Source organism: Lycium ferocissimum, unplaced genomic scaffold (assembly GCF_029784015.1).
Source record: "Lycium ferocissimum isolate CSIRO_LF1 unplaced genomic scaffold, AGI_CSIRO_Lferr_CH_V1 ctg10420, whole genome shotgun sequence".
Lineage (NCBI taxonomy): Eukaryota > Viridiplantae > Streptophyta > Magnoliopsida > Solanales > Solanaceae > Lycium > Lycium ferocissimum.
This window is the reverse complement of record NW_026713306.1, coordinates 25722-38250: the sequence shown is the minus strand read 5'-3', so window position 1 is coordinate 38250 and position 12529 is coordinate 25722.

Below are 12529 nucleotides of genomic sequence, written 5' to 3'. Positions count from 1 at the left end.
GCCAAACAGCATCTTAGCCATCGAGCAAATCACCATACACCCCCTTTTTGTGGTGGTGTGGTGGCACAAGGTGGCTAAAGCCTTGAAGGCTTGCCCATGGCATCCCACACCACAAAGGGGGTGGGGATATACCCGTTATATGCTAAAAATGGTGAGAACGCGGCGGAGGGGCGATGGCTGGTGGTGGAAAACCCTAGCGCCGCCATCAGAATCTCTCAAAGAGAGAGAAATGAAATTAGGGTAGAAATGGGTAAAAATGACGCGTAAATGATAAGGGGGGGGGGGGGGGGGGTAAGTATATTAATTACTCCCTCCCTTTAATGAAATATAACACAACTTTAAAAATATAACACATAATTTAAGCTAATTAGCTTAAAATGCCCTCGTAAAAAAACATTTTGACGAAATAAAAATCATAATACGTCGTTTTAAAATACGAGCTTCGAAACGAGCCCAATATTGATATACTTTTGAGAAATATTTAAAAATGAAAACAAATGCAGTAAAAAATGAGCGGTAGTTTATACCTTGTCTTTAATTAACAATTTTCCCGAGTCGGACGGAGCGAGATATGTATCTTCTTTTCAAATTACGTTTGTGACAATAAATAACTCGTAATTTCTTGTGATTGTTAATTTTTATGAAAATAATAATTAAACGTCAATTTTTGTAATTTTCTCGGGATTTTCAAATTTTTAATTTTAAAGGTGCATCCTTGCTCCGTCTTTGACTCGGGAATTTTGAAAATTAAAATACGCATCTTATGCGGTGAAAATTAGGTGTCAATGCATTGATAGTGGGAGTTGTGTGAATGTTACAAGTACGACTCTAGTTGACTTCTTGAAACTCTCTACCACCCATCATGAACATCCTTATAAACTCCAATGGCTCAATGAATGTGGAGAATTGAAGGTGACCCGACATGTTATTATCAAGTTCAAAGTTGGAAAGTATCAAGATGAGATCTTATGTGAAGTTGTTCCCATGCAAGCTTGTCACCTTCTACTTGGACGGCCTTGGCAGTATGATAGGTCAACCAAGCATGATAGTAGAACCAATCGATATACACTTGTTCACAATGGAATCAAACATGTGATGTGCCCAATGTCTCCTCTTCAAGTTGGTGAGGTCTATCACAAAATAAGGGAGTTGAAGGAGAAGGGCAAGGATGCCTTACAATCAAACATGGTAGTACAAGGGAATAGTGAGGAGAGTGGTTCTTAAGAAGGAAGTGCGAAGAAGAAGGAGTCAAGGGGAAGGGCCAAGGTGTCCCTCTTGGCAAATTTTGGGGAAATCGGGGAGGAATTAGAGGAGCGTCAACTGGTGATTCTCCTCACGCATAGTGATTATGCATTGCACACTAATGAACTAACCCCTTCTTTTCCTAGTTCTATTTCTTCGCTTTTGCAGGACTTTGATGACGTGTTCCCAACTGTTACACCTCATAAATTTTTGTGACATTTGTTTCATAAGTAAACTGACGTAAGCTCAGAGAGGCCATGGAACCCCTATAAGTTTAAGCAAGACTTTTAACAATTGTTAAGCATGTGCCATAAGATTTCGGGGTTAAGCGAATTAGTGTTATAACCCGTACTTTCGGGGTTAAACTAGGAGTGCTTAATGTACTAAGGAGGTTATGTTTTAAGGTACTTTAATCATATAATATTCGTATCTTAAGTTTAGAAGTCAAGCAAGTTGTAATAAAAGTCGGCGAAAAGTATCGCAAGTTACGTTCATAAATTTTGCTGAAATTTGGGTCTAATGTTACTGAGCTTTTCTCCTAATACAAGTAGAGTTACGGGGTGACCTACCTATCAAATTGAAGGTCTATGAGTCTAGTTTCCAACGCCTTAAACTGTTCATCCATAAGATATCGAAATAGAGAGATATTCGCGTTTTCGTGAGACTGCGCAGTCAGCCTCGCTAGGACCCACTTAGGCGGTGGCCGACCTTTGGTTACATTAGATTCATTTCCAGCCTCATTTTTTCATTATTATTTATCCAAAACTCATCCTAAGGCTCCTTAAAGCCTCCCCAACAGTTCATGACTATTCAAGAACAAAACATAAAGATTTGATGCAAGTTTCACCTTGGGAATCAACTTAAGTGAAAGGAAATCACTTCTATCGTATTGTATTGTTATTAAGGGTGAACACTAGCTAGGAGAAGCTTGGAACTCGACTTGAGGCTACTGTATAAGGTGAGTATGTTATGTTCCTGGTTGTGCTTATGATTATTTTGATGTTGGTTAAGGTGAATTGATGAAATAAACATGAACTTGCGAATAGAGTTGTTATTTGGAAAGAGTTGAGTTTGTGGGCTATTTTCTTGATATGATTATATGGTATAAGGCTGGAATCAGTAGTAAATGATTTTTTTATCATGTTAACGATGTTGTTAAGTTAAGAAAGGAAGCTATAAAAGATGATGTGGGTTATACGAGTCTCAATTCGAGCTTGTCGCTCGTTATGAAGCGTTATGAAGTTGTTAGTGATATATATGTCTTGTTGTTGATATTTGTGTTGTTGTTTTGGGTTGCTGTTGTGATATATATAATTGGTAGAAACCAGTGTTATAGCGGAGATGCTGCCCGTTTTGTTTTAGGATCAAGTTATCGATTAATATACATGACATACGAAAGCCATCTAAAGTCATATATGTATTCTATTGTTACAGGATTGGCACATTAATTGTGGGAAGTTCGTGGTTGAATTGCTTGGGCGACGTGAGGTATGTTAAGGCTATTTTTTTTGGCATGATACCATATGTAGTAAGATTGTAACGAACCTTATAACTAGAGATTTGTCAAAGTAGAGCTTGTCATATTGTTGCATAGTTTCCGAGTGTTATGTTATTCTTTTTTAGGGGTCATATCCCCTCCCTATTTTCTTGAGTTTATAGAGACATAGGAGAGACATGTTACAGTATCAGTATTTTTCAGCATATGCATAATATACTGCATGATATACATATATTTTCTTTAGTCTGGCCAGTTGGTCAGTGATAACAACCAACCTAGGAAACCCTAGAAATCAAAATCAACAAAAAGGGGAAAACTAAGGGATATGGGAAATTGGGGATGAGAAGATAGAAGGATAGATACTAGACCCTAAGAGTAATGATTCAATGGACAAGAATGGGTATATGAAACCCAAACCCTTACAATTGGAATTCAACTCTAGAACCTAAGCAATTTGAATTCAATAAAGGATCACTCTAAATTGAATCCACAAATGAGAAATCCTATGGAATTCAATGGAAAAAGTAATTCACTTCACAACTAGAAATGACACTTGCATTAATCAACCAAACAAACTATCATTAACTAAGCTAAGCAAACTAAACAATCTCTCAATATTTGAGTTCTCATCCAAAATCAATCTAAGGAGCAAATATTGACTAATTATCCTAGTTATAGTCTTGACATTACAACAAAGGCCCTAAACCCTAAAGTGGCTCTTTGCAAAAATAACCCCCAACATGGGTCTTCAATGCTCTAATTGACCAAAGCTTGCAATTATGACCTTAATTTGCAATATTAGCCTTGAATTGAATTCTTGACCAACATTTGCATCATATAGCCATATTTGCATTTCTATCCCTCTTGCGCTTCTAGCCACCTTGAGTAGTGGCCTCCTTTCTTAGGGCTTCCTCTTCAATCCTTTCCCAAGCTACCTTCCACACATCATAGGCCTTCTTATGTGGCTTGTATGAGTCTCCAAAGATCTCCAATGCTTCTCTTATCATCCACATAGCTTGTAAGGCTTGGAGTTCCATGTCTTGGCCTTGGATATAAGTCTTTAAGTGATGTGAGCCATGTAGGATCATATCATCCTCCCCTTCTTGAAAAGGATTCATCCTCGAATCCAAACCTTACAAAAATCGAAAGAAGATGGACGAACATATACTCCTCAATGATTGAGGGTTAGTACATAATACAATAATCACACTTTTATGCCAAGGATGGACAAACTTGTGGTACAACCACACGTAAATAACTATCAAAAATAACATATGCACACATGAGATATCAACAAGGTGATCCTCCCAAATATCATGAAACAAAGACAATGTGAGGGAACTAATGTACTTAGAATAAGAAGCATGGAATACTACATTGGTTTTAGAAGTTATGAAATATACTGGATCCTCCTTTTCAAACAAATTCGACCCTCTTTATGACTAAGTGCAAGATTTAAAACAAGGTCATTCCAACCTAAAATATAACTCATTACACTAGTCTCAACTAAAAATGGCTTCATTATCAAGTCATGATGATAGAACAATACACCGGGGTCATAGACAAAGATATGTCTCAAGCCATTGTGTACAAATCCTTCATGTAAATCCATCATAGATTTAATCAACATCACACAAAGGGACTCACAAGCAAATAAGTTATAAGGAAAGGTATCATACAAGACATGAGTGGCAATTTGTAGCCAAGTTTTACCCTCCTTTTTAAGACAATCCTTTTAACAATCAAGTCATATTCCCTAAAGAGGAGATTTCTCTCACTAACAAAAGGATCATCATTCCATAGCGGGTCCTTAGAGACTTTGTGGTTCCAAAGAATAGCTTCATTTTCCAAATCACAAAGCACAAGGCCATGCACTTCACAATTATCAATCTTGTCACTATCAAGCAAAATATCATCCTTAAAGAGAGGAGGTTCAACCAAAAGATGATAATCAAAGCAAGGAAGTTCACTCTCAAATGGATCAATAGCAACACAAGTGCTAACACTAGGTGCACACAATTTGATCTCTCAAGAAGAGTCAATTTGGTCATCATAAGGATCAACTAGTGTGTAAGCACTCTCCACAAAGACACCATTAATTAGCAAAGGTTCATTATGATCCAAACAAGACAAAACTTTACCCTTACTCATTTGGCTATCAAGTACAAGGTATTCCTCCAAGTCTGTTATAGTATAAGGATTAGCTTTGTTACCTTTTTGATCAAGTACACCACCTTTGTCACTTTGGTCAAGTTCCTTGCATTGGTCTTCCTCTTTGGAAGAGGGTTAGACTATCTCACCCTCCAGAAGGACTTGGAAGCTTGTGTCCATTGCCTCTTTGGTGTGATCATTCATATGAGTACCTACAAAGGAAACAAAACAACTAGAAGAAATAGAAAGGTTAGAGTGGTTAGCTTGACTTGGCATCAACTCCTTTTCTTCACTACACATACCCTCTCCTCCTAACATTCCTTTAGCATAAAAGTTTGATTTGGCAACCATCCATTTTTTACCCTTCTCTTGGGCTGAACCTTGTCCTCCTTAAGCAACTAAGGTCTCTTTTTCACTCACATCCATTTCCCCCTTTGAACTTTTTCACGTAGTTATTTCATGATTTTATAGTCTTCACTCACTTCGGAAGGAGTCAATGGAGCAAGGGCATACTTTTTCTCCTTGAACACAAATGAATATTTGTTGGACCTCCCACTATGTTGAGCATCCATATTGAATTGCCAAGGACTCCCAAGAAAAAGATGACAAGCTTGCATAGGTATCATATCACACAAGAGTTCATCTTGATACCTACCAATGCTAAATTTAATAACGACTTGCTTGGTTACCCTCATTTTACCACATTCATTGAACCATTGGAGTTTGTAGGGACTAGGGTGTTTTCGTGTGGGGAATTTCATAGTCTCAACCAAGAATTGTCTCATGGCATTACTCCCACCATCAATGATCAATAAACACACCTTGTCCACTATCCTGCACCTAGCATGATATAGATTTTCCCTTTGATCAACTTTATCTCTAGCTAATGCCCCCATGGCTCTCCATACTATAATGGCATGGTTCAATCTCTCTTCCAACCGCTCTTCAACATCATCATTGAATTTACCCTCATGTTCACTCGTTTCTCCTTCACTATCATCACCAACCCCTCCCTCATCTCCCTCATCGGTCCGGTACCCATCACGTACAACCATAATAGTTCTTTTATTGGGGCACTCACTTGCAATGTGTCCTCTACCTTGACATTTGAAACATTGAATGGTAGATGGACGAGGGTAGTTAGGTTTACCTCTTTTAGCCTCAACATCTCCTTTGGCCTTGTATTCACTCTTGGCTTGAGGTGCTTGAGTCGGGATCTTGGGCTTCTCCCAAGCGGAAGTCTTCCACTTTTATTGCCTTTGTTCCATGTGGAAGATGTGGCATTCTTTGCCTTGTGCCCTTTTCGTCTTTGAAGCATCATGAAAGCTTCCTCTATAATACTATAAGTATGTAGCCTCATGGTTTTGGAGATCTTCCGATTTAAGTTAGCCACAAATCTTAGGAGAGTGTAGTTCAAGTGCTCTTCGATTTTGGACTTCATCCTGAAGTTTTCAAATTCATCAAAGTAATTCTCAACACTCTTGGAGCCTTGATTCAACATGTAGACCTTCTTGAGCACTTCTTGATAGTATGTAGGAGGTAGATACCTCATGATGCAATCCTATTTGCCCGAAGATCACCTATGTGGAATCAAGTCAAGGAGCTCCAAACATCACAAGGGTTGTACATGAAGATAGGTGCTCGTGAGCATGCATTAGAGCCATACCAAGGATCTCAAGTGTGGAAGATTGCTTGGGAGGACGGAATGGAGAAGAGTGACGAAGATGGCTATGCATGTAAAGAGGTTAATACTTAAATGCAAGCCTTTTTCGAGTTTCATTTCCAAGGAAGACCAACCAAAAAAGGCCCTTGCTTCATTAAGGGTATATTTGTAATAGCTAGCTTGTCTTCCTTATTCATTTTCAAGGAAGACCAACCAAACAAGGCCCTTGCTTCATTAAGGGTATATCCATAATAGCTAGCTTGTCTTCCTTATTATCCTAGTATAAGTAGTAGACTTAAACATTTTCCTAGGGTTAGACTATTTTGAATATTGATATTTGCTATTGTAAAACTCTTGAGAGTTGAGAGCTTGTGAAGCCTTTGATTGTGTAATTGTTGAGAGGAAAGGTTCCTAGCAATTTGGTGTTTCTTTTGCTCTTAATTTAGAGGTCTTAGTTTTCAATAACTTTGGTTGCTAAATAAGGTCTTAAGTTGCGTCAAATTATCTATCCTTTTCTTTTCTTGCCTTTTTATTCTATTTTTCGTCCTTAATCTTGCATCAATTGGTATCAAAGCTTGGATTAGATTTGTTCTATCAAATCTAGCCTAGGGTTTGTTGCTATAAAAAAAATCTGAAAATTTTTCACCAAAAACCCCAAAAATTTTGTGTTTGTTTTGTTATTAGATTCTTGTTCCATAGTACGTTAGGGTTTTAAATCTTCAAATTTCATGCCATTCGAGTCAATATTGAAGAATCTACCATTATTGGGTTAAAGCTTTGGAAAAAGTTGAAGAACAACTTGGTGGGTTTTGATTTGTGACAAAATTGGGAGTTGATAACCATTGGGCTTTGTTCCACTAGGTTAAGAGAGCCTAAATCCGAAATTTGGGAGTAAAATGAGTTGATTTGAAGGTAGCTAGAAATTCGATGTCCATGTGTTCTTGAGCTGTCTTCATAGATTCAAGTGGAGAAGAAGATTCAAAAAGAAAGTTAGATCCAAAAGTTTATACCCAAGTTTTGAAAAAGTGTTTTTTTTTTAGCCCCAAATGGAATGGTCCTAGGTTGAGTGGGTCCATTGTGTCAAAAAAAGTCAACAAACCCAACCCAAGATCTAAGAAATCACGTGCTATACGTCGTCACTGAAGCAAAGATACGGTCCAAATTTACGGACCATAAAAGAAATACGGACCGTCAATCCAGTCCGTCAAATTGAAGCTTGCAAAAGTTGAACACTGTTGGAGATCTATGGTTGCTATATACGGACCGTAAATAAAATACAATCCATAGATTTGAGAGCAGTTCCCAATCGTAGATTGGAGCGAAATTTGCTACGATACTGTTGCTAATTTACGCTGACCACATACGGACCGTACATTTTATACGGACCGTATAATTGAAGAAGTTCCTACCGTAAATCTGAAGTCCAAATTCATAGATTTTGTTCCCCATTTACGGTATACATCTACGGTCCGTCAATAAAATACGAACCGTATAACTACGCCCAGTCCAACCATAAATTCCCACAACGAAAAGGTACATTTGATTCAATTCCTTCGCTTCTTTTTCAAAAATTTCCTTTGATCCTTGGTTGGTTGTTTGCGTCCTTATTTCTTGGGTAAGGAGCAAAAAAAAAAAAGTATAGAAATTTTAAATTTTCGTTACTTCAAATTGATACCTTGGATCAATTGGGGCTTCAAGACCGCGTTTTCAAGTTATCACCTACCCGGGTCCAAAATTTTATTTATTTCCCGATTTTAGCATCCATATTCTTATGTCTCTCAGCTAGTAGTCATTTAGTAGTTGTTCCTACTTGTGTTTACTAGTTCTTGTGTCCGCATTTCTTTGGTGCTTTTCTTCGTTTTTGCTTCGTTGTTAATTTCTTGTTTCAAGTCTGTTAGATTGAATTGAGTCGTCCGTCTTTCTTAGTCTAACAAGAATCTATTCCGACCAAGAGTAGAATTTGAACCCTTGTGACTAGTCGACATTAACAAGCACACAATCTTTGGCGGAATTAATTTGTGAGGCAATTAAAGGTGCACATACTTGAGCAATTGTGAGTTGGTTTTACTAATCTAACGTGTTTTCTCATTTTGTTGAGTGTCTTGAACATGCCCCATGGCTACGGAGGATGAAACACAAGTTCCCACCAGGGAACTCACACTAGTTGATGTGATGAGAGCATTGCAAGCCTTGAACGACAAAGTAGGGAGTATGGATGGTCGAATGGAAAACTTGGGAAGTAGGGTGGAAGCGATTGAAGGAGGTAGTAGGAAGGTATCCTATTCACCCCGAGTGTAATACCAAGGAGGTACAAGTGGAGCTACTCGAAGCACTTCACTTACATTGTCACCCGGCACCTTCCACCGTCTATATAACCCCACTCCCCAAAACACACCTCAAAACACAACTCTCACCCCACCAAACAACATTCCCATAGGCCAACGGAACAACCCACCCCCACAAGATCAAACTCCAAATGACCCGGCCCCCACAATATTATTCTTGCAATGTTGGCATTGATAGTGAGTCCTTGTATGATTTTCCTCCCATTTATGATGATGATATTCATGCTTGGCTTTATTCAAGTGATCCATTTCCCGATGAGAACGCTAGTGAGGAAAGTTATCTTCATGCTAAGAGTATAGTATCATCCTTGAGTAGCCCTATGTCAATCGATAAGCTTGACTTTGATGTTGTGAGTGATCTCGATGATAGCTGTGTTGATGGTATTGCTTTGGTAGATACTTTTCTTGCTAAATTGTTTTCATGTGAAATCTCTTATGATGGTCAAAAGGCATATGTGTCCAATGGGGATTTTACAATTGAGTTTGAGCTAAGAGACACTTTCCTCTACTACTTGTTTGCTTATGATGATTGTCATTGTGGGATGATCCTTGCGGATCTCTCTAGTACTAATGAATTTTGTAGTGGAGGCATGTTGTCTTCTTGTTGGATGTGTGTAGGTAACCCCTTAAATTTGAGGACAAATTCCTTTCAAGATGGGGAGAATGATGCAATCCTAGTTGCCCCAAGATCACCTATGTGGAATCAAGTCAAGGAGCTCTAAACATCGCAAGGGTTGTACATGAAGATAGGTGCTCGTGAGCATGCATTAGCGCCATACAAGGGATCCCAAGTGTGGAAGATTGCTTGGGAGGACGGAATGGAGAAGAGTGACAAAGATGGCTATGCATGTAAAGAGGTTAATACTTAAATGCAAGCCTTTTTTGAGTTTCATTTCCAAGGAAGACCAACCAAACAAGGTCCTTGCTTCATTAACGATATATTTGTAATAGCTAGCTTGTCTTCCTTATTCATTTCCAAGGAAGACCAACCAAACAAGGCCCTTGCTTCATTAAGGGTATATTTGTAATAGCTAGCTTGTCTTCCTTATTAAGGGTACATTTTGTCACGACCCGACCGGAGGGCCGCGACGGGCACCCGGTGCTAACCCACCCGGGCACCTCTTAACATACTTTTACATTACATCTAGGTGAGCCACATAGCTAAATCATACTTTTCATTCATCATCATACTAATCCCATTGGGTGACAATTCATTTATATCATCGTTAGCAACTATGCCCATATCACTGTACATAAGCCGACGAGGCTATCAAAATAATATCCAAAATATAGGCCAACAAGGCCAAACACATCTACCCATATACACATATCTACGAGCCTCTAAAAAGAATAGAATACGTCATATCATATAGGAGGGACAGGACCCCGCCGTGCCCATAAATATGTACACAAAAGAATCTATACCAAAAGCTGCCGGCCTCCGAATGATGGAGCTCCGCTATGTAGTCCCTCGAAATATAGCTATGGGTAAAGTCTATCTCCCCGCCACCTGCGGGCATGACGCAGCGCCCATAAACAAAAGGACGTCAGTACGAAGAATGTACTGAGTATGTAAAGCATGATCAACATCAGTATGAATGCATAATAGACAACATATGAAATAGCATAGGATGGGAGATAATAGTATCATCATCATAGCACTTACTTGCTTTTCATAGGGACATTCCATTTATATTGTGTATCCTTGTACATACATCCATATCCATATCCGTATACGTATTCGTACTCATTTACCTTTCGTATCCATTTTCGTATTCGTATCCATATTTCCATTCATGCTCATATTCATATCATATACATTGCATATACATAGTCTCTACAAAGCATTTACATATACTTAGCATATTCGTACACATATTGATGTCATATACATAGCATTTATATAGCATACCCGACCACGAAGGTTCGGTGTTTCACATACCTGGCCCTACTAAGGCTCAATGTCATACATACCTGGCCCTACCAAGGCTCAGGGCTATCCGTACCCAACTGCAAAGGGCGAGCGCGCATTATATATATATATATATATATATATATATATATATATATATATATATATTTCATATACACATAGGCACATATACATATAAGCTCATAAGCATCTTTAGCATCATTACTATCATCGTTCATTACATCTATCCTTAAAGGATTACTCATCATATAAGGAACTTGGTACAATCGTATCATATCGAGGATCATAAGCTTAGTAGCTTTTAGGGAAAGGATCATTGAAAAATATCATAGACTCATAGAAAAATAGATGTTTGGCCAAAGAGTCATGCCGTATGAAAGAAGGGTTAGCTTTACATACCTTTCCGTTCAACTATTCTATCATTTGCACGTTCTCCTTCAATGTTCACGTTCTCTACCTTCATTAGAATTATACTATCATTAGGAAATCGATAACTTAGCTTACATGACTAAAGCTAGATAAAATTGTACAAAGATCTCCTTTATTTATACAACTTCCTCCATATCATATATCAACTCCCAAACATCATTAATAACATTCACGACATCATAACGATAGCCTTTAATCACCTACATTATCCTTACTTCTCAATTCTCTTCAATTCACCCATATTCATGGTCATATCACACGATTACGTTCATTCATATAAAATTTCTATTCCTTGTTCTCAATATCATTTATAACACGATTATAATCATAATGTATCAAGAATCATAACTCAATCCAAACATTTACTCAAAAGTGACATTATTTCCACATTCATGACCCATTTCTATATCCTTTTGCAATCCAAGTGTTTCAACTTTCAAATACCTTAAAAAATATGAAAATATCATAAAACTTACCTTAGATGGTGTAGGAATTAACCTTGGGTGCAAACACCTCACTTGAGTAAAACCCTAGTTCCACCTTCACTTGGATTCTTGTCTTGAATGAACTTTAATGGGTTTCTTATACTTGATTCACTTGGTTTGATGAAGTTGAACACTAATTTCTCTTGAAATCTTGTGGGAGAAGTGTACAGAGATGTCTAGAGAGAAGTGGAGTGAAGAGGGAAATGAAATGAAATAAGACTTGAATCCCTTATTAATAACACAATTCAGCCCCGACCAACTTCTACGGACCAACATACGGTCCGTATAATTTATACTGACCGTATGTCTGGCTGTAGATTTGGTCCAGAGAAGGGTCTCAATCAGGGCTGAATGTACGGCTGAACATACGGTCCGTATGTTTTATACGGCCAAAGATGTTTGGCCGTATAATGCCCAGTTAATCCGAACTCGTTCTCGTCGACTCATTTGATCTCCAATCCTTATGGAACCTTCTTGACACTTATTTATCACCTCATTAGCAATCTAAGGGATGTTATAAATCTTCTCTAAAGCATCATTAAATCACCATTAACTTATTACTCGTAACTCTCTTCCGATACTTATCGTATGCCTTGCCTTCTCTTGGCAACTTTCTCGTCTAACATCGAATGTCTTTGAAATCTCACTTAAGGTCATCAAATGTCATTCCTCACTTATTGTAACACCGTATACTTCGTATTCTTCGTTAGTCTATTCACTGTGCATCAACGGAAAATTTTTTGAGGTGTAACACATTTCCCTAGGGTTAGACTATTTTGAATA